Here is a 23,866-nt window from a genome sequence, read left to right as displayed (position 1 = left end):
AACCGGTACCCTCCATAACCTCCCTGTCTCACTGGAACGTACCAATGCAGAACTCCACACAAGTATGCCCTGAACCTGTACCTCTCCATAACCTCCCTGTCTCACTGGAACGCACAAAAGCCGAACTCCACTCAAATATGCCCTGATCCTGTACCCGACCATAACCACCCTGTCGCACTGGAACGTACCACTGCAGAACTCCACACAAATATGCCCTGAACCTGTACCCTCCATATCCTCCCTGTCTCACTGGAACGTACCAATGCATAACTACACACAAATATGCCCTGAACCTGTACCCGACCATAACCTCCCTATCTCACTGGAACGCACCAATGCCGAACTCCACTCAAATATCCCCTGATCCTCTACCGTGCATAAACTCCCTGTCTCACTGGAACGTACCACTGCAGAACTCCACACAAATATGCCATGAACCTGTACCCTCCATAACCTCCCTGTCTCACTGGAACGTACCAATGCAGAACTACACACAAATATGCCCTGAACCTGTACCCCTCCATAACCTCCCTGTCTCACTGGAACGTACCAATGCAGAACTCCACACAAATGTGCCGTGAACCTGTACCCTTCCATAACTTCCCTGTCTCATACGAAAGTCCCAATGCAGAACTCCACACAAATATGCCCTGAACCTGTACCCGACCATAACCTCCCTGTCTCACTGGAACGTACCACTGCAGAACTCCACACAAATATGCCCTGAACGTTTACCCGCCCATAAGATCCGTGTCTTACTGGAACATACCAACACAGAACTCCACACAAATATGCCCTGAACCTGTACCCTCCATAACCTCCCTGTCTCACTGGAACGTACCAATGCAGAACTACGCAAAAATATGCCCTGAACCTGTACCCGACCATAACCTCCCTGTCTCACTGGAACGTACCACTGCAGAACTCCACACAAATATGCCCTGAACCTGTACCCCTCCATAACTTCCCTGTCTCACTGGAAAGTACCAATGCAGAACTCCACACAAATATGCCCTGAACCTGTACTCGACCATAACCTCCCTGTCTTACTGGAACGTACCATTGCAGAACTCCACACAAATATGCCCTGAACATGTACACCTCCATAACCTCCCTGTCTCACTGGAACGTACCAATGCAGAACTCCACACAAATATGCCCTGAACCTGTAACCCTCCATAACCTCCCTGTCTCACTGGAACGTACCAATGCAGAACTCCACACAAATATGCCCTGAACCGGTACCCTCCATAACCTCCCTGTCTCACTGGAACATACCAATGCAGAATTCCACACAAATATGCCCTGAACGTGTACCCGCCCATAACCTCCTTGTCTCACTGGAACACACCAATGCAGAACTCCACACAAATTTGCCCTGAACCGGTACCCTCCATAACCTCCCTGTCTCACTGGAACGTACCAATGCAGAACTCCACACAAGTATGCCCTGAACCTGTACCTCTCCATAACCTCCCAGTCTCACTGGAACGCACAAAGGCCGAACTCCACTCAAATATGCCCTGATCCTGTACCCGACCATAACCACCCTGTCTCACTGGAACGTACCACTGCAGAACTCCACACAAATATGCCCTGAACCTGTACCCTCCATAACCTCCCTGTCTCACTGGAACGTACCAATGCAGAACTACACACAAATATGCCCTGAACCTGTACCCCTCCATAACCTCCCAGTCTCACTGGAACGTACCATTGCAGAACTCCACACAAATATGCCCTGAACGTGTACCCGCCCATAAGCTCCTTGTCTCACTGGAACGTACCAACGCAGAACTCCACACAAATATGCCCTGAAGCTGTACCCTCCATAACCTCCCTTTCTCACTGTAACGTACCAATGCAGAACTCCTCACAAATATGCCCTGAACCTGTACCCAACCATAACCTGCCTGACTCACTGGAACGCACCAATGCCGAACTCCACTCAAATATGCCCTGATCCTGTACCGTGCATAATATCCCTGTCTCACTGGAACGTACCATTGCAGGACACCACACAAATATGCCCTGAACCTGTACCCCGCCATACCCTCACTGTCTCACTGGAACGTACCAATGCAGAACTCCACACAAATATGCCCTGAACCTGTAACCCTCCAAAACCTCCCTGACTCACTGGAACGTACCACTGCAGAACTCCACACAAAAATGCCATGAACCGGTACCCTCCATAACCTCCCTGTCTCACTGGAAAGTACGAATGCAGAACTCCACACAAATATGCCCTGAACCTGTACCCGACAATTACCTCCCTGTCTCACTGGAAAGTACCACTGCAGAACTCCACACAAATATGCCCTGAACCTGTACCCTCCATAACCTCCCTGTCTCACTGGAACGTACCAATGCAGAACTACACACAAATATGCCCTGAACCTGTACCCCTCCATAACTTCCCTGTATCACTGGAATGTACAAATGCCGAACTACACACAAATATGCTCTGAACCTGTACCCCTCCATAACCTCCCTGTCTCACTGGAACGCACCAATGCCGAACTCCACTCAAATATGCCCTGATCCTGTACCCGCTCATAACCTCCCTGTCTCACTGGAACGTACCACTGCAGAACTCCACACAAATATGCCCTGAACCTGTACCCTCCATAACCTCCCTGTCTCACTGGAACGTCCCAATGCAGAACTACACACAAATATGCCCTGAACCTGTACCCCTCCATAACCTCCCTGTCTCACTGGAAAGTAACAATGCAGAACTCCACACAAATATGCCCTGAACCTGTACCCCTCCATAACTTCCCTGTCTCACTGGAACGCACCAATGCCGAACTCCACTCAAATATGCCCTGAAAGTGTACCCGCCCATATCCTCCTTGTCTCACTGGAACGCACCAATGCAGAACTCCACACAAATTTGCCCTGAACCTGTACCCCTCCATAACCTCCCTGTCTCACTGGAACGTACCAATGCAGAACTCTAAACAAATATGCCCTGAACCTGTACCCTCCATAACCTCCCTGTCTCACTGGAACGTACCAATGCAGAACTCCACACAAATATGCCCTGAACCTGTACCCCTCCATAACTTCCCTGTCTCACTGGAACGCACCAATGCCGAACTCCACTCAAATATGCCCTGAAAGTGTACCCGCCCATATCCTCCCAGTCTCACTGGAACGTACCATTGCAGCACACCACACAAATATGCCCTGAACCTGTACCCGCCCATAAGATCCTTGTCTCACTGGAACGTACCAACGCAGAACTCCACACAAATATGCCCTGAACCTGTACCCTCCATAACCTCCCTGTCTCACTGGAACGTAGCAAAGCAGAACTACGCACAAATATGCCCTGAACCTGTACCCGACCCTGTCTCACTGGAACGTAGCAAAGCAGAACTACGCACAAATATGCCCTGAACCTGTACCCGACCATAACTTCCCTGTCTCACTGGAACGTACAACTGCAGAACTCCACACAAATATGCCCTGAACCTGTACCCTCCATAACCTCCCTGTCTCACTATCCAAGGAGATGGTGGTGGACTTTAGGAGATCTAGGACTCATATGGAGCCAGTGATCATTAATGGAGAATGTGTGGAGCAGGTTAAGACCTACAAGTATCTGGGAGTATAGTTGGACGAGAAGCTAGACTGGACTGAAAACACAGATGCCTTGTGCAGGAAGGCACAGAGTCGACTGTACTTCCTTAGAAGGTTGGCGTCATTCAACGTCTGCAGTGAGATGCTGAAGATGTTCTATAGGTCAGTTGTTGAGAGCGCCCTCTTCTTTGTGTTGGCGTGTTGGGGAGGAAGCATTAAGAAGAAGGACGCCTCACGTCTTAATAAGCTGATAAGGAAGGCGGGCTCTGTCGTGGGCAAAGTACTGGAGAGTTTAACATCGGTAGCTGAGCGAAGGGCGCTGAGTAGGCTACGGTCAATTATGGAAAACCCTGAACATCCTCTACATAGCACCATCCAGAGACAGAGAAGCAGTTTCAGCGACAGGTTACTGTCGATGCAATGCTCCTCAGACAGGATGAAGAGGTCAATACTCCCCAATGCCATTAGGCTTTACAATTCAACTGCCAGGACTTAAGAACTTTTTAAAGCTATTATTAATGCTTTTTGAGCTAGTGATTTAGATGCATATCATATTATTACTGAGTTAAGTATTGTATTGTATGTAATGAGTTTTTGCTACAACAAGTGTATGGGACATTGGAAAAAAATGTTGAATTTCCCCATGGGGATGAATAAAGTATCTATCTATCTATCTATCTATCTATCTATCTAACCTCCCTGTCTCACTGGAACGTACCAATGCAGAACTACACACAAATATGCCCTGAACCTGTACCCCTCCATAACCTCCATCTCTCATTAGAACGTACCAATGCAGAACTCCACACAAATATGCCCTGAACCTGTACCCCTCCATAACTTCCCTGTCTCACTGGAAAGTACCAATGCAGAACTCCACACAAATATGCCCTGAACCTGTACCCGACCATAACCTCCCTTTCTCACTGGAACGTACCATTGCAGAACTCCACACAAATATGCCCTGAACATGTACACCTCCATAACCTCCCTGTCTCACTGGAACGTACCAATGCAGAACTCCACACAAATATGCCCTGAACCTGTAACCCTCCATAACCTCCCTGTCTCACTGGAACGTACCAATGCAGAACTCCACACAAATATGCCCTGAACCGGTACCCTCCATAACCTCCCTGTCTCACTGGAACATACCAATGCAGAATTCCACACAAATATGCCCTGAACGTGTACCCGCCCATAACCTCCTTGTCTCACTGGAACACACCAATGCAGAACTCCACACAAATTTGCCCTGAACCGGTACCCTACCATAACCTCCCTGTCTTACTGGAACGTACCAATGCAGAACTCCACACAAATATGCCCTGAACCTGTAACCCTCCATAACCTCCCTGTCTCACTGGAACGTACCAATGCAGAACTCCACACAAATATGCCATGAACCGGTACCCTCCATAACCTCCCTGTCTCACTGGAACATACCAATGCAGAATTCCACACAAATATGCCCTGAACGTGTACACGCCCATAACCTCCTTGTCTCACTGGAACACACCAATGCAGAACTCCACACAAATTTGCCCTGAACCGGTACCCTCCATAACCTCCCTGTCTCACTGGAACGTACCAATGCAGAACTCCACACAAGTATGCCCTGAACCTGTACCTCTCCATAACCTCCCTGTCTCACTGGAACGCACAAAAGCCGAACTCCACTCAAATATGCCCTGATCCTGTACCCGACTATAACCACCCTGTCGCACTGGAACGTACCACTGCAGAACTCCACACAAATATGCCCTGAACCTGTACCCTCCATAACCTCCCTGTCTCACTGGAACGTACCAATGCAGAACTACACACAAATATGCCCTGAACCTGTACCCTCCATAACCTCCCTGTCTCACTGGAACGTACCAATGCAGAACTCCAGACAAATATGCCCTGAACCGGTACCCTCCATAACCTCCCAGTCTCACTGGAACGTACCATTGCAGAACACCACACAAATATGCCCTGAACGTGTACCCGCCCATAAGCTCCTTGTCTCACTGGAACGTACCAACGCAGAACTCCACACAAATATGCCCTGTACCTGTACCCTCCATAACATCCCTGTCTCACTGGAACGTACCAATGCAGAACTCCACACAAATATGCCCTGAACCTGTACCCGACCATAACCTCCCTATCTCACTGGAACGCACCAATGCCGAACTCCACTCAAATATCCCCTGATCCTCTACCGTGCATAAACTCCCTGTATCACTGGAACGTACCACTGCAGAACTCCACACAAATATGCCATGAACCTGTACCCTCCATAACCTCCCTGTCTCACTGGAACGTACCAATGCAGAACTACACACAAATATGCCCTGAACCTGTACCCCTCCATAACCTCCCTGTCTCACTGGAACGTACCAATGCAGAACTCCACACAAATGTGCCGTGAACCTGTACCCTTCCATAACTTCCCTGTCTCATACGAAAGTCCCAATGCAGAACTCCACACAAATATGCCCTGAACCTGTACCCGACCATAACCTCCCTGTCTCACTGGAACGTACCACTGCAGAACTCCACACAAATATGCCCTGAACGTTTACCCGCCCATAAGATCCGTGTCTCACTGGAACATACCAACACAGAACTCCACACAAATATGCCCTGAACCTGTACCCTCCATAACCTCCCTGTCTCACTGGAACGTACCAATGCAGAACTACGCAAAAATATGCCCTGAACCTGTACCCGACCATAACCTCCCTGTCTCACTGGAACGTACCACTGCAGAACTCCACACAAATATGCCCTGAACCTGTACCCCTCCATAACTTCCCTGTCTCACTGGAAAGTACCAATGCAGAACTCCACACAAATATGCCCTGAACCTGTACCCGACCATAACCTCCCTTTCTCACTGGAACGTACCATTGCAGAACTCCACACAAATATGCCCTGAACATGTACACCTCCATAACCTCCCTGTCTCACTGGAACGTACCAATGCAGAACTCCACACAAATATGCCCTGAACCTGTAACCCTCCATAACCTCCCTGTCTCACTGGAACGTACCAATGCAGAACTCCACACAAATATGCCATGAACCGGTACCCTCCATAACCTCCCTGTCTCACTGGAACATACCAATGCAGAATTCCACACAAATATGCCCTGAACGTGTACACGCCCATAACCTCCTTGTCTCACTGGAACACACCAATGCAGAACTCCACACAAATTTGCCCTGAACCGGTACCCTCCATAACCTCCCTGTCTCACTGGAACGTACCAATGCAGAACTCCACACAAGTATGCCCTGAACCTGTACCTCTCCATAACCTCCCTGTCTCACTGGAACGCACAAAAGCCGAACTCCACTCAAATATGCCCTGATCCTGTACCCGACCATAACCACCCTGTCGCACTGGAACGTACCACTGCAGAACTCCACACAAATATGCCCTGAACCTGTACCCTCCATAACCTCCCTGTCTCACTGGAACGTACCAATGCAGAACTACATACAAATATGCCCTGAACCTGTACCCTCCATAACCTCCCTGTCTCACTGGAACGTACCAATGCAGAACTCCAGACAAATATGCCCTGAACCGGTACCCTCCATAACCTCCCAGTCTCACTGGAACGTACCATTGCAGAACACCACACAAATATGCCCTGAACGTGTACCCGCCCATAAGCTCCTTGTCTCACTGGAACGTACCAACGCAGAACTCCACACAAATATGCCCTGAACCTGTACCCTCCATAACATCCCTGTCTCACTGGAACGTACCAATGCAGAACTCCACACAAATATGCCCTGAACCTGTACCCGACCATAACCTCCCTATCTCACTGGAACGCACCAATGCCGAACTCCACTCAAATATCCCCTGATCCTCTACCGTGCATAAACTCCCTGTATCACTGGAACGTACCACTGCAGAACTCCACACAAATATGCCATGAACCTGTACCCTCCATAACCTCCCTGTCTCACTGGAACGTACCAATGCAGAACTACACACAAATATGCCCTGAACCTGTACCCCTCCATAACCTCCCTGTCTCACTGGAACGTACCAATGCAGAACTCCACACAAATGTGCCGTGAACCTGTACCCTTCCATAACTTCCCTGTCTCATACGAAAGTCCCAATGCAGAACTCCACACAAATATGCCCTGAACCTGTACCCGACCATAACCTCCCTGTCTCACTGGAACGTACCACTGCAGAACTCCACACAAATATGCCCTGAACGTTTACCCGCCCATAAGATCCGTGTCTCACTGGAACATACCAACACAGAACTCCACACAAATATGCCCTGAACCTGTACCCTCCATAACCTCCCTGTCTCACTGGAACGTACCAATGCAGAACTACGCAAAAATATGCCCTGAACCTGTACCCGACCATAACCTCCCTGTCTCACTGGAACGTACCACTGCAGAACTCCACACAAATATGCCCTGAACCTGTACCCCTCCATAACTTCCCTGTCTCACTGGAAAGTACCAATGCAGAACTCCACACAAATATGCCCTGAACCTGTACTCGACCATAACCTCCCTGTCTTACTGGAACGTACCATTGCAGAACTCCACACAAATATGCCCTGAACATGTACACCTCCATAACCTCCCTGTCTCACTGGAACGTACCAATGCAGAACTCCACACAAATATGCCCTGAACATGTAACCCTCCATAACCTCCCTGTCTCACTGGAACGTACCAATGCAGAACTCCACACAAATATGCCCTGAACCGGTACCCTCCATAACCTCCCTGTCTCACTGGAACATACCAATGCAGAATTCCACACAAATATGCCCTGAACGTGTACCCGCCCATAACCTCCTTGTCTCACTGGAACACACCAATGCAGAACTCCACACAAATTTGCCCTGAACCGGTACCCTCCATAACCTCCCTGTCTCACTGGAACGTACCAATGCAGAACTCCACACAAGTATGCCCTGAACCTGTACCTCTCCATAACCTCCCTGTCTCACTGGAACGCACAAAAGCCGAACTCCACTCAAATATGCCCTGATCCTGTACCCGACCATAACCACCCTGTCTCACTGGAACGTACCACTGCAGAACTCCACACAAATATGCCCTGAACCTGTACCCTCCATAACCTCCCTGTCTCACTGGAACGTACCAATGCAGAACTACACACAAATATGCCCTGAACCTGTACCCCTCCATAACCTCCCAGTCTCACTGGAACGTACCATTGCAGAACACCACACAAATATGCCCTGAACGTGTACCCGCCCATAAGCTCCTTGTCTCACTGGAACGTACCAACGCAGAACTCCACACAAATATGCCCTGAAGCTGTACCCTCCATAGTCTCCCTGTCTCACTGTAACGTACCAATGCAGAACTCCACACAAATATGCCCTGAACCTGTACCCAACCATAACCTGCCTGACTCACTGGAACGCACCAATGCCGAACTCCACTCAAATATGCCCTGATCCTGTACCGTGCATAATATCCCTGTCTCACTGGAACGTACCATTGCAGAACACCACACAAATATGCCCTGAACCTGTACCCCGCCATACCCTCACTGTCTCACTGGAACGTACCAATGCAGAACTCCACACAAATATGCCCTGAACCTGTAACCCTCCAAAACCTCCCTGACTCACTGGAACGTACCACTGCAGAACTCCACACAAAAATGCCATGAACCGGTACCCTCCATAACCTCCCTGTCTCACTGGAAAGTACGAATGCAGAACTCCACACAAATATGCCCTGAACCTGTACCCGACAATTACCTCCCTGTCTCACTGGAAAGTACCACTGCAGAACTCCACACAAATATGCCCTGAACCTGTACCCTCCATAACCTCCCTGTCTCACTGGAACGTACCAATGCAGAACTACACACAAATATGCACTGAACCTGTACCCCTCCATAACCTCCCTGTATCACTGCAATATACAAATGCCGAACTACACACAAATATGCTCTGAACCTGTACCCCTCCATAACCTCCCTGTCTCACTGGAACGCACCAATGCCGAACTCCACTCAAATATGCCCTGATCCTGTACCCGCTCATAACCTCCCTGTCACACTGGAACGTACCACTGCAGAACTCCACACAAATATGCCCTGAACCTGTACCCTCCATAACCTCCCTGTCTCACTGGAACGTCCCAATGCAGAACTACACACAAATATGCCCTGAACCTGTACCCCTCCATAACCTCCCTGTCTCACTGGAAAGTAACAATGCAGAACTCCACACAAATATGCCCTGAACCTGTACCCCTCCATAACTTCCCTGTCTCACTGGAACGCACCAATGCCGAACTCCACTCAAATATGCCCTGAAAGTGTACCCGCCCATATCCTCCTTGTCTCACTGGAACGCACCAATGCAGAACTCCACACAAATTTGCCCTGAACCTGTACCCCTCCATAACCTCCCTGTCTCACTGGAACGTACCAATGCAGAACTCTAAACAAATATGCCCTGAACCTGTACCCTCCATAACCTCCAAGTCTCACTGGAACGTACCAATGCAGAACTCCACACAAATATGCCCTGAACCTGTACCCCTCCATAACTTCCCTGTCTCACTGGAACGCACCAATGCCGAACTCCACTCAAATATGCCCTGAAAGTGTACCCGCCCATATCCTCCCAGTCTCACTGGAACGTACCATTGCAGTACACCACACAAATATGCCCTTAACCTGTACCCGCCCATAAGATCCTTGTCTCACTGGAACGTACCAACGCAGAACTCCACACAAATATGCCCTGAACCTGTACCCTCCATAACCTCCCTGTCTCACTGGAACGTAGCAAAGCAGGACTACGCACAAATATGCCCTGAACCTGTACCCGACCATAACTTCCCTGTCTCACTGGAACGTACAACTGCAGAACTCCACACAAATATGCCCTGAACCTGTACCCTCCATAACCTCCCTGTCTCACTGGAACGTACCAACGCAGAACTCCACACAAATATGCCCTGAAGCTGTACCCTCCATAGCCTCCCTGTCTCACTGTAACGTACCAATGCAGAACTCCACACAAATATGCCCTGAACCTGTACCCAACCATAACCTGCCTGACTCACTGGAACGCACCAATGCCGAACTCCACTCAAATATGCCCTGATCCTGTACCGTGCATAATATCCCTGTCTCACTGGAACGTACCATTGCAGAACACCACACAAATATGCCCTGAACCTGTACCCCGCCATACCCTCACTGTCTCACTGGAACGTACCAATGCAGAACTCCACACAAATATGCCCTGAACCTGTAACCCTCCAAAACCTCCCTGACTCACTGGAACGTACCACTGCAGAACTCCACACAAAAATGCCATGAACCGGTACCCTCCATAACCTCTCTGTCTCACTGGAAAGTACGAATGCAGAACTCCACACAAATATGCCCTGAACCTGTACCCGACAATTACCTCCCTGTCTCACTGGAAAGTACCACTGCAGAACTCCACACAAATATGCCCTGAACCTGTACCCTCCATAACCTCCCTGTCTCACTGGAACGTACCAATGCAGAACTACACACAAATATGCACTGAACCTGTACCCCTCCATAACCTCCCTGTATCACTGCAATATACAAATGCCGAACTACACACAAATATGCTCTGAACCTGTACCCCTCCATAACCTCCCTGTCTCACTGGAACGCACCAATGCCGAACTCCACTCAAATATGCCCTGATCCTGTACCCGCTCATAACCTCCCTGTCACACTGGAACGTACCACTGCAGAACTCCACACAAATATGCCCTGAACCTGTACCCTCCATAACCTCCCTGTCTCACTGGAACGTCCCAATGCAGAACTACACACAAATATGCCCTGAACCTGTACCCCTCCATAACCTCCCTGTCTCACTGGAAAGTAACAATGCAGAACTCCACACAAATATGCCCTGAACCTGTACCCCTCCATAACTTCCCTGTCTCACTGGAACGCACCAATGCCGAACTCCACTCAAATATGCCCTGAAAGTGTACCCGCCCATATCCTCCTTGTCTCACTGGAACGCACCAATGCAGAACTCCACACAAATTTGCCCTGAACCTGTACCCCTCCATAACCTCCCTGTCTCACTGGAACGTACCAATGCAGAACTCTAAACAAATATGCCCTGAACCTGTACCCTCCATAACCTCCAAGTCTCACTGGAACGTACCAATGCAGAACTCCACACAAATATGCCCTGAACCTGTACCCCTCCATAACTTCCCTGTCTCACTGGAACGCACCAATGCCGTACTCCACTCAAATATGCCCTGAAAGTGTACCCGCCCATATCCTCCCAGTCTCACTGGAACGTACCATTGCAGTACACCACACAAATATGCCCTGAACCTGTACCCGCCCATAAGATCCTTGTCTCACTGGAACGTACCAACGCAGAACTCCACACAAATATGCCCTGAACCTGTACCCTCCATAACCTCCCTGTCTCACTGGAACGTAGCAAAGCAGGACTACGCACAAATATGCCCTGAACCTGTACCCGACCATAACTTCCCTGTCTCACTGGAACGTACAACTGCAGAACTCCACACAAATATGCCCTGAACCTGTACCCTCCATAACCTCCCTGTCTCACTGGAACGTACCAATGCAGAACTACACACAAATATACCCTGAAGCTGCACCCCTCCATAACCTCCCTCTCTCACTGGAACGTACCAATGCAGAACTCCACACAAATGTGCCCTGAACCTGTACCCTTCCATAACTTCCCTGTCTCACAGGAAAGTCCCAATGCAGAACTCCACACAAATATGCCCTGCACCTGTACCCGACCATAACCTCCCTGTCTCACTGGAACGTACCACTGCAGAACTCCACACAAATATGCCCGGAACGTTTACCCGCCCATAAGATCCTTGTCACACTGGAATACACCAACACAGAACTCCACACAAATATGCCCTGAACCTGTACCCTCCATAACCTCACTGTCTCACTGGAACGTACCAATGCAGAACTACGCACAAATATGCCCTGAACCTGTACCCGACCATAACCTCCCTGTCTCACTGGAACGTACCACTGCAGAACTCCACACAAATATGCCCTGAACCTGTACCCTCCATAACCTCCATCTCTCATTAGAACGTACCAATGCAGAACTCCACACAAATATGCCCTGAACCTGTACCCCTCCATAACTTCCCTGTCTCACTGGAAAGTACCAATGCAGAACTCCACACAAATATGCCCTGAACCTGTACCCGACCATAACCTCCCTTTCTCACTGGAACGTACCATTGCACAACTCCACACAAATATGCCCTGAACATGTACACCTCCATAACCTCCCTGTCTCACTGGAACGTACCAATGCAGAACTCCACACAAATATGCCCTGAACCTGTAACCCTCCATAACCTCCCTGTCTCACTGGAACGTACCAATGCAGAACTCCACACAAATATGCCCTGAACCGGTACCCTCCATAACCTCCCTGTCTCACTGGAACATACCAATGCAGAATTCCACACAAATATGCCCTGAACGTGTACCCGCCCATAACCTCCTTGTCTCACTGGAACACACCAATGCAGAACTCCACACAAATTTGCCCTGAACCGGTACCCTCCATAACCTCCCTGTCTCACTGGAACGTACCAATGCAGAACTCCACACAAGTATGACCTGAACCTATACCTCTCCATAACCTCCCTGTCTCACTGGAACGCACAAAAGCCGAACTCCACTCAAATATGCCCTGATCCTGTACCCGACCATAACCACCCTGTCTCACTGGAACGTACCACTGCAGAACTACACACAAATATGCCCTGAACCTGTACCCCTCCATAACCTCCCTGTCTCACTGGAACGTACCAATGCAGAACTACACACAAATATGCCCTGAACCTGTACCCCTCCATAACCTCCCTGTCTCACTGGAACGTACCAATGCAGAACTCCACACAAATATGCCCTGAACCTGTACACCTCCATAACCTCCCTGTCTCACTGGAACGTACCAATGCAGAACTCCAGACAAATGTGCCCTGAACCTGTACACCTCCATAACCTCCCTGTCTCACTGGACCGTACCAATGCAGAACTCCACACAAATATGCCCTGAACCTGTAACCCTCCATAACCTCCCTGTCTCACTGGAACGTACCAATGCAGAACTCCACACAAAGATGCCCTGAACCGGTACCCTCCATAACCTCCCAGTCTCACTGGAATGTACCAATGCAGAATTCCACACAAGTATGCCCTGAACCTGTACCCCTCCATAACCTCCCTGTCTCACTGGAACGCACAAATGCCGAACTCCACTCAAATATGCCCTGATCCTGTACCCGACCATAACCTCCCTGACTCACTGGAACGTACCACTGCAGAACTCCACACAAATATGCCCTGAGCCTGTACCACCAATAACCTCCCTGTCTCACTGGAACGTACCAATGCAGAACTACACACAAATATGCCCTGAACCTGTACCCCTCCATAACTTCCCTGTCTCACTGGAAAGTACCAATGCAGAACTCCACACAAATGTGCCCTGAACCTGTACACTCCATAACCTCCCTGACTCACTGGAACGTACAAATGCAGAACTACACTCAAATATGCCCTAACCTGTACCCCTCCATTACCTCCCAGTCTCACTGGAACGTACCATTGCAGAACACCACACAAATATGCCCTGAACGTGTACCCGCCCATAAGCTCCTTGTCTCACGGGAACGTACCAACGCAGAACTCCACACAAATATGCCCTGAACGTTTACCCGCCCATAAGATCCTTGTCTCACTGGAACATACCAACACAGAACTCCACACAAATATGCCCTGAACCTGTACCCTCCATAACCTCCCTGTCTCACTGGAAAGTACCAATGCAGAACTACGCAAAAATATGCCCTGAACCTGTACCCGACCATAACCTCCCTGTCTCACTGGAACGTACCACTGCAGAACTCCACACAAATATGCCCTGAACCTGTACACTCCATAATCTCCCTGTCTCACTGGAACGTACCAATGCAGAACTCCACACAAATATGCCCTGAACCTGTACCCCTCCATAACTTCCCTGTCTCACTGGAAAGTACCAATGCAGAACTCCACACAAATATGCCCTGAACCTGTACCCGACCATAACCTCCCTGTCTCACTGGAACGTACCATTGCAGAACTCCACACAAATATGCCCTGAACATGTACACCTCCATAACCTTCCTGTCTCACTGGAACGCACCAATGCAGAACTCCACACAAATTTGCCCTGAACCTGTACCCTCCATAACCTCACTGTCTCACTGGAACGTACCAATGCAGAACTACGCACAAATATGCCCTGAACCTGTACCCGACCATAACCTCCCTGTCTCACTGGAACGTACCACTGCAGAACTCCACACAAATATGCCCTGAACCTGTACCCTCCATAACCTCCCTGTCTCACTGGAACGTACCAATGCAGAACTACACACAAATATGCCCTGAACCTGTACCCCTCCATAACTTCCCTGTCTCACTGGAACGCACCAATGCCGAACTCCACACAAATATGCCCTGAAAGTGTACCCGCCCATATCCTCCCAGTCTCACTGGAACGTACCAATGCAGAACTCCACACAAATATGCCCTCAACCTGTACACCTCCATAACCTCCCTGTCTCACTGGAACGTACCAATGCAGAACTCCAGACAAATGTGCCCTGAACCTGTACACCTCCATAACCTCCCTGTCTCACTGGACCGTACCAATGCAGAACTCCACACAAATATGCCCTGAACCTGTAACCCTCCATAAAGTCCCTGTCTCACTGGAACGTACCAATGCAGAACTCCACACAAATATGCCCTGAACCGGTACCCTCCATAACCTCCCAGTCTCACTGGAATGTAACAATGCAGAATTCCACACAAATATGCCCTGAATGTGTACCCGCCCATAACCTCCTTGTCTCACTGGAACGCACCAATGCAGAACTCCACACAAGTATGCCCTGAACCTGTACCCCTCCATAACCTCCCTGTCTCACTGGAACGCACAAATGCCGAACTCCACTCAAATATGCCCTGATCCTGTACCCGACCATAACCTCCCTGACTCACTGGAACGTACCACTGCAGAACTCCACACAAATATGCCCTGAGCCTGTACCACCAATAACCTCCCTGTCTCACTGGAACGTACCAATGCAGAACTACACACAAATATGCCCTGAACCTGTACCCCTCCATAACTTCCCTGTCTCACTGGAAAGTACCAATGCAGAACTCCACACAAATGTGCCCTGAACCTGTACACTCCATAACCTCCCTGACTCACTGGAACGTACAAATGCAGAACTACACTCAAATATGCCCTAACCTGTACCCCTCCATTACCTCCCAGTCTCACTGGAACGTACCATTGCAGAACACCACACAAATATGCCCTGAACGTGTACCCGCCCATAAGCTCCTTGTCTCACGGGAACGTACCAACGCAGAACTCCACACAAATATGCCCTGAACCTGTACCCTCCATAACATCCCTGTCTCACTGGAACGTACCACTGCAGAACTCCACACAAATATGCCCTGAACCTGTACCCTCCATAACCTCCCTGTCTCACTGGAACGTACCAATGCAGAACTACACACAAATATGCCCTGAACCTGTACCCCTCCATAACCTCCCTGTCTCACTGGAACGTACCAATGCAGAACTCCACACAAATGTGCCGTGAACCTGTACCCTTCCATAACTTCCCTGTCTCATACGAAAGTCCCAATGCAGAACTCCAAACAAATATGCCCTGAACCTGTACCCGACCATAACCTCCCTGTCTCACTGGAACGTACCACTGCAGAACTCCACACAAATATGCCCTGAACGTTTACCCGCCCATAAGATCCTTGTCTCACTGGAACATACCAACACAGAACTCCACACAAATATGCCCTGAACCTGTACCCTCCATAACCTCCCTGTCTCACTGGAAAGTACCAATGCAGAACTACGCAAAAATATGCCCTGAACCTGTACCCGACCATAACCTCCCTGTCTCACTGGAACGTACCACTGCAGAACTCCACACAAATATGCCCTGAACCTGTACACTCCATAATCTCCCTGTCTCACTGGAACGTACCAATGCAGACCTACACAGAAATATGCCCTGAACCTGTACCCCTCCATAACCTCCCTGTCTCACTAGAATGTACCAATGCAGAACTCCACACAAATATGCCCTGAACCTGTACCCCTCCATAACTTCCCTGTCTCACTGGAAAGTACCAATGCAGAACTCCACACAAATATGCCCTGAACCTGTACCCGACCATAACCTCCCTGTCTCACTGGAACGTACCATTGCAGAACTCCACACAAATATGCCCTGAACATGTACACCTCCATAACCTCCCTGTCTCACTGGAACGCACCAATGCAGAACTCCACACAAATTTGCCCTGAACCTGTACCCTCCATAACCTCACTGTCTCACTGGAACGTACCAATGCAGAACTACGCACAAATATGCCCTGAACCTGTACCCGACCATAACCTCCCTGTCTCACTGGAACGTACCACTGCAGAACTCCACACAAATATGCCCTGAACCTGTACCCTCCATAACCTCCCTGTCTCACTGGAACGTACCAATGCAGAACTACACACAAATATGCCCTGAACCTGTACCCCTCCATAACTTCCCTGTCTCACTGGAACGCACCAATGCCGAACTCCACTCAAATATGCCCTGAAAGTGTACCCGCCCATATCCTCCCAGTCTCACTGGAACGTACCAATGCAGAACTACACACAAATATGCCCTGAACCTGTACCCCTCCATAACCTCCCTGTATCACTGGAATGTACAAATGCCGAACTACACACAAATATGCTCTGAACCTGTACCCCACCATAACCTCCCTGTCTCACTGGAACGCACCAATGCCGAACTCCACTCAAATATGCCCTGATCCTGTACCCGCTCATAACCTCCCTGTCTCACTGGAACGTACCACTGCAGAACTCCACACAAATATGCCCTGAACCTGTACCCTCCATAACCTCCCTGTCTCACTGGAACGTCCCAATGCAGAACTACACACAAATATGCCCTGAACCTGTACCCCTCCATAACCTCCCTGTCTCACTGGAAAGTAACAATGCAGAACTCCACACAAATATGCCCTGAACCTGTACCCCTCCATAACTTCCCTGTCTCACTGGAACGCACCAATGCCGAACTCCACTCAAATATGCCCTGAAAGTGTACCCGCCCATATCCTCCTTGTCTCACTGGAACGCACCAATGCAGAACTCCACACAAATTTGCGCTGAACCTGTACCCCTCCATAACCTCCCTGTCTCACTGGAACGTACCACTGCAGAACTCCACACAAATATGCCCGGAACGTTTACCCGCCCATAAGATCCTTGTCACACTGGAATACACCAACACAGAACTCCACACAAATATGCCCTGAACCTGTACCCTCCATAACCTCACTGTCTCACTGGAACGTACCAATGCAGAACTACGCACAAATATGCCCTGAACCTGTACCCGACCATAACCTCCCTGTCTCACTGGAACGTACCACTGCAGAACTCCACACAAATATGCCCTGAACCTGTACCCTCCATAACCTCCCTGTCTCACTGGAACGTACCAATGCAGAACTACACACAAATATGCCCTGAACCTGTACCCCTCCATAACCTCCATCTCTCATTAGAACGTACCAATGCAGAACTCCACACAAATATGCCCTGAACCTGTACCCCTCCATAACTTCCCTGTCTCACTGGAAAGTACCAATGCAGAACTCCACACAAATATGCCCTGAACCTGTACCCGACCATAACCTCCCTTTCTCACTGGAACGTACCATTGCAGAACTCCACACAAATATGCCCTGAACATGTACACCTCCATAACCTCCCTGTCTCACTGGAACGTACCAATGCAGAACTCCACACAAATATGCCCTGAACCTGTAACCCTCCATAACCTCCCTGTCTCACTGGAACGTACCAATGCAGAACTCCACACAAATATGCCCTGAACCGGTACCCTCCATAACCTCCCTGTCTCACTGGAACATACCAATGCAGAATTCCACACAAATATGCCCTGAACGTGTACCCGCCCATAACCTCCTTGTCTCACTGGAACACACCAATGCAGAACTCCACACAAATATGCCCTGAACCGGTACCCTCCATAACCTCCCTGTCTCACTGGAACGTACCAATGCAGAACTCCACACAAGTATGACCTGAACCTATACCTCTCCATAACCTCCCTGTCTCACTGGAACGCACAAAAGCCGAACTCCACTCAAATATGCCCTGATCCTGTACCCGACCATAACCACCCTGTCTCACTGGAACGTACCACTGCAGAACTCCACACAAATATGCCCTGAACCTGTACCCTCCATAACCTCCCTGTCTCACTGGAACGTACCAATGCAGAACTACACACAAATATGCCCTGAACCTGTACCCCTCCATAACCTCCCTGTCTCACTGGAACGTACCAATGCAGAACTCCACACAAATATGCCCTGAACCTGTACACCTCCATAACCTCCCTGTCTCACTGGAACGTACCAATGCAGAACTCCAGACAAATGTGCCCTGAACCTGTACACCTCCATAACCTCCCTGTCTCACTGGACCGTACCAATGCAGAACTCCACACAAATATGCCCTGAACCTGTAACCCTCCATAACCTCCCTGTCTCACTGGAACGTACCAATGCAGAACTCCACACAAATATGCCCTGAACCGGTACCCTCCATAACATCCCTGTCTCACTGGAACGTACCACTGCAGAACTCCACACAAATATGCCCTGAACCTGTACCCTCCATAACCTCCCTGTCTCACTGGAACGTACCAATGCAGAACTACACACAAATATGCCCTGAACCTGTACCCCTCCATAACCTCCCTGTCTCACTGGAACGTACCAATGCAGAACTCCACACAAATGTGCTGTGAACCTGTACCCTTCCATAACTTCCCTGTCTCATACGAAAGTCCCAATGCAGAACTCCAAACAAATATGCCCTGAACCTGTACCCGACCATAACCTCCCTGTCTCACTGGAACGTACCACTGCAGAACTCCACACAAATATGCCCTGAACGTTTACCCGCCCATAAGATCGTTGTCTCACTGGAACATACCAACACAGAACTCCACACAAATATGCCCTGAACCTGTACCCTCCATAACCTCCCTGTCTCACTGGAACGTACCATTGCAGAACTCCACACAAATATGCCCTGAACATGTACACCTCCATAACCTCCCTGTCTCACTGGAACGCACCAATGCAGAACTCCACACAAATTTGCCCTGAACCTGTACACCTCCATAACCTCCTGTCTCACTGGAACGTACCAATGCAGAACTCTAAACAAATATGCCCTGAACCTGTACCCTCCATAACCTCCCTGTCTCACTGGAACGTACCAATGCAGAACTCCACACAAATATGCCCTGAACCTGTACCCCTCCATAACTTCCCTGTCTCACTGGAACGCACCAATGCCGAACTCCACTCAAATATGCCCTGAAAGTGTACCCGCCCATATCCTCCCAGTCTCACTGGAACGTACCATTGCAGAACACAACACAAATATGCCCTGAACCTGTACCCGCCCATCAGATCCTTGTCTCACTGGAACGTACCATTGCAGAACTCCACACAAATTTGCCCTGAACCTGTACCCTCCATAACCTCACTGTCTCACTGGAACGTACCAATGCAGAACTACGCACAAATATGCCCTGAACCTGTACCTCTCCATAACCTCCCTGTCTCACTGGAACGCACAAAAGCCGAACTCCACTCAAATATGCCCTGATCCTGTACCCGACCATAACCACACTGTCTCACTGGAACGTACCACTGCAGAACTCCACACAAATATGCCCTGAACCTGTACCCTCCATAACCTCCCTGTCTCACTGGAACGTACCAATGCAGAACTACACACAAATATGCCCTGAACCTGTACCCCTCCATAACCTCCCTGTCTCACTGGAACGTACCAATGCAGAACTCCACACAAATATGCCCTGAACCTGTACACCTCCATAACCTCCCTGTCTCACTGGAACGTACCAATGCAGAACTCCAGACAAATGTGCCCTGAACCTGTACACCTCCATAACCTCCCTGTCTCACTGGACCGTACCAATGCAGAACTCCACACAAATATGCCCTGAACCTGTAACCCTCCATAACCTCCCTGTCTCACTGGAAAGTACCAAGGCAGAACTCCACACAAATGTGCCCTGAACCTGTACACTCCATAACCTCCCTGACTCACTGGAACGTACAAATGCAGAACTACACTCAAATATGCCCTAACCTGTACCCCTCCATTACCTCCCAGTCTCACTGGAACGTACCATTGCAGAACACCACACAAATATGCCCTAAACGTGTACCCGCCCATAAGCTCCTTGTCTCACTGGAACGTACCAACGCAGAACTCCACACAAATATGCCCTGAACCTGTACCCTCCATAACATCCCTGTCTCACTGGAACGTACCACTGCAGAACTCCACACAAATATGCCCTGAACCTGTACCCTCCATAACCTCCCTGTCTCACTGGAACGTACCAATGCAGAACTCCAAACAAATATGCCCTGAACCTGTACCCGACCATAACCTCCCTGTCTCACTGGAACGTACCAATGCAGAACTCCACACAAATATGCCCTGAACCTGTACCCCTCCATAACTTCCCTGTCTCACTGGAACGCACCAATGCCGAACTCCACTCAAATATGCCCTGAAAGTGTACCCGCCCATATCCTCCCAGTCTCACTGGAACGTACCATTGCAGAACACCACACAAATATGCCCTGAACCTGTACCCGCCCATAAGATCATTGTCTCACTGGAACGTACCAACGCAGAACTCCACACAAATATGCCCTGAACCTGTACCCTCCATAACCTCCCTGTCTCACTGGAACGTAGCAAAGCAGAACTACGCACAAATATGCCCTGAACCTGTACCCTTCCATAACTTCCCTGTCTCACAGGAAAGTCCCAATGCAGAACTCCACACAAATATGCCCTGCACCTGTACCCGACCATAACCTCCCAGTCTCACTGGAACGTACCATTGCAGAACACCACACAAATATGCCCTGAACCTGTACCCGCCCATAAGATCCTTGTCTCACTGGAACGTACCAACGCAGAACTCCACACAAATATGCCCTGAACCTGTACCCTCCATAACCTCCCTGTCTCACTGGAACGTACCAAAGCAGAACTACGCACAAATATGCCCTGAACCTGTACCCGACCATAACTTCCCTGTCTCACTGGAACGTACCACTGCAGAACTCCACACAAATATGCCCTGAACCTGTACCCTCCATAACCTCCCTGTCTCACTGGAACGTACCAATGCAGAACTCCAGACAAATGTGCCCTGAACCTGTACACCTCCATAACCTCCCTGTCTCACTGGACCGTAGCAATGCAGAACTCCACACAAATATGCCCTGAACCTGTAACCCTCCATAACCTCCCTGTATCACTGGAATATACAAATGCCGACCTACACACAAATATGCTCTGAACCTGTACCCCTCCATAACCTCCCTGTCTCACTGGAACGCACCAATGCCGAACTCCACTCAAATATGCCCTGATCCTGTACCCGCTCATAACCTCCCTGTCTCACTGGAACGTACCACTGCAGAACTCCACACAAATATGCCCTGAACCTGTACCCTCCATAACCTCCCTGTCTCACTGGAACGTCCCAATGCAGAACTACACACAAATATGCCCTGAACCTGTACCCCTCCATAACCTCCCTGTCTCACTGGAAAGTAACAATGCAGAACTCCACACAAATATGCCCTGAACCTGTACCCCTCCATAACTTCCCTGTCTCACTGGAACGCACCAATGCCGAACTCCACTCAAATATGCCCTGACAGTGTACCCGCCCATATCCTCCTTGTCTCACTGGAACGCACCAATGCAGAACTCCACACAAATTTGCCCTGAACCTGTACCCCTCCATAACCTCCCTGTCTCACTGGAACGTACCAATGCAGAACTCCACACAAATATGCCCTGAACCTGTACCCCTCCATAACTTCCCTGTCTCACTGGAACGCACCAATGCCGAACTCCACTCAAATATGCCCTGAAAGTGTACCCGCCCATATCCTCCCAGTCTCACTGGAACGTACCATTGCAGAACACCACACAAATATGCCCTGAACCTGTACCCGCCCATAAGATCCTTGTCTCACTGGAACGTACCAACGCAGAACTCCACACAAATATGCCCTGAACCTGTACCCTCCATAACCTCCCTGTCTCACTGGAACGTAGCAAAGCAGAACTACGCACAAATATGCCCTGAACCTGTACACTTCCATAACTTCCCTGTCTCACAGGAAAGTCCCAATGCAGAACTCCACACAAATATGCCCTGCACCTGTACCCGACCATAACCTCCCTGTCTCACTGGAACGTACCACTGCAGAATTCCACACAAATATGCCCGGAACGTTTACCCGCCCATAAGATCCTTGTAACACTGGAATACACCAACACAGAACTCCACACAAATATGCCCTGAACCTGTACCCTCCATAACCTCACTGTCTCACTGGAACGTACCAATGCAGAACTACGCACAAATATGCCCTGAACCTGTACCCGACCATAACCTCCCTGTCTCACTGGAACGTACCACTGCAGAACTCCACACAAATATGCCCTGAACCTGTACCCTCCATAACCTCCCTGTCTCACTGGAACGTACCAATGCAGAACTACACACAAATATGCCCTGAACCTGTACCCCTCCATAACCTCCATCTCTCATTAGAACGTACCAATGCAGAACTCCACACAAATATGCCCTGAACCTGTACCCCTCCATAACTTCCCTGTCTCACTGGAAAGTACCAATGCAAAACTCCACACAAATATGCCCTGAACCTGTACCCGACCATAACCTCCCTTTCTCACAGGAACGTACCATTGCAGAACTCCACACAAATATGCCCTGAACATGTACACCTCCATAACCTCCCTGTCACACTGGAACGTACCAATGCAGAATTCCACACAAATATGCCCTGAACCTGTACCCTCCATAACCTCACTGTCTCACTGGAACGTACCAATGCAGAACTACGCACAAATATGCCCTGAACCTGTACCCGACCATAACCTCCCTGTCTCACTGGAACGTACCACTG

Source organism: Hemitrygon akajei, unplaced genomic scaffold (genome assembly GCF_048418815.1).
Source record: "Hemitrygon akajei unplaced genomic scaffold, sHemAka1.3 Scf000128, whole genome shotgun sequence".
NCBI classification, from domain to species: domain Eukaryota; kingdom Metazoa; phylum Chordata; class Chondrichthyes; order Myliobatiformes; family Dasyatidae; genus Hemitrygon; species Hemitrygon akajei.
This window is presented reverse-complemented; position numbering follows the sequence as displayed.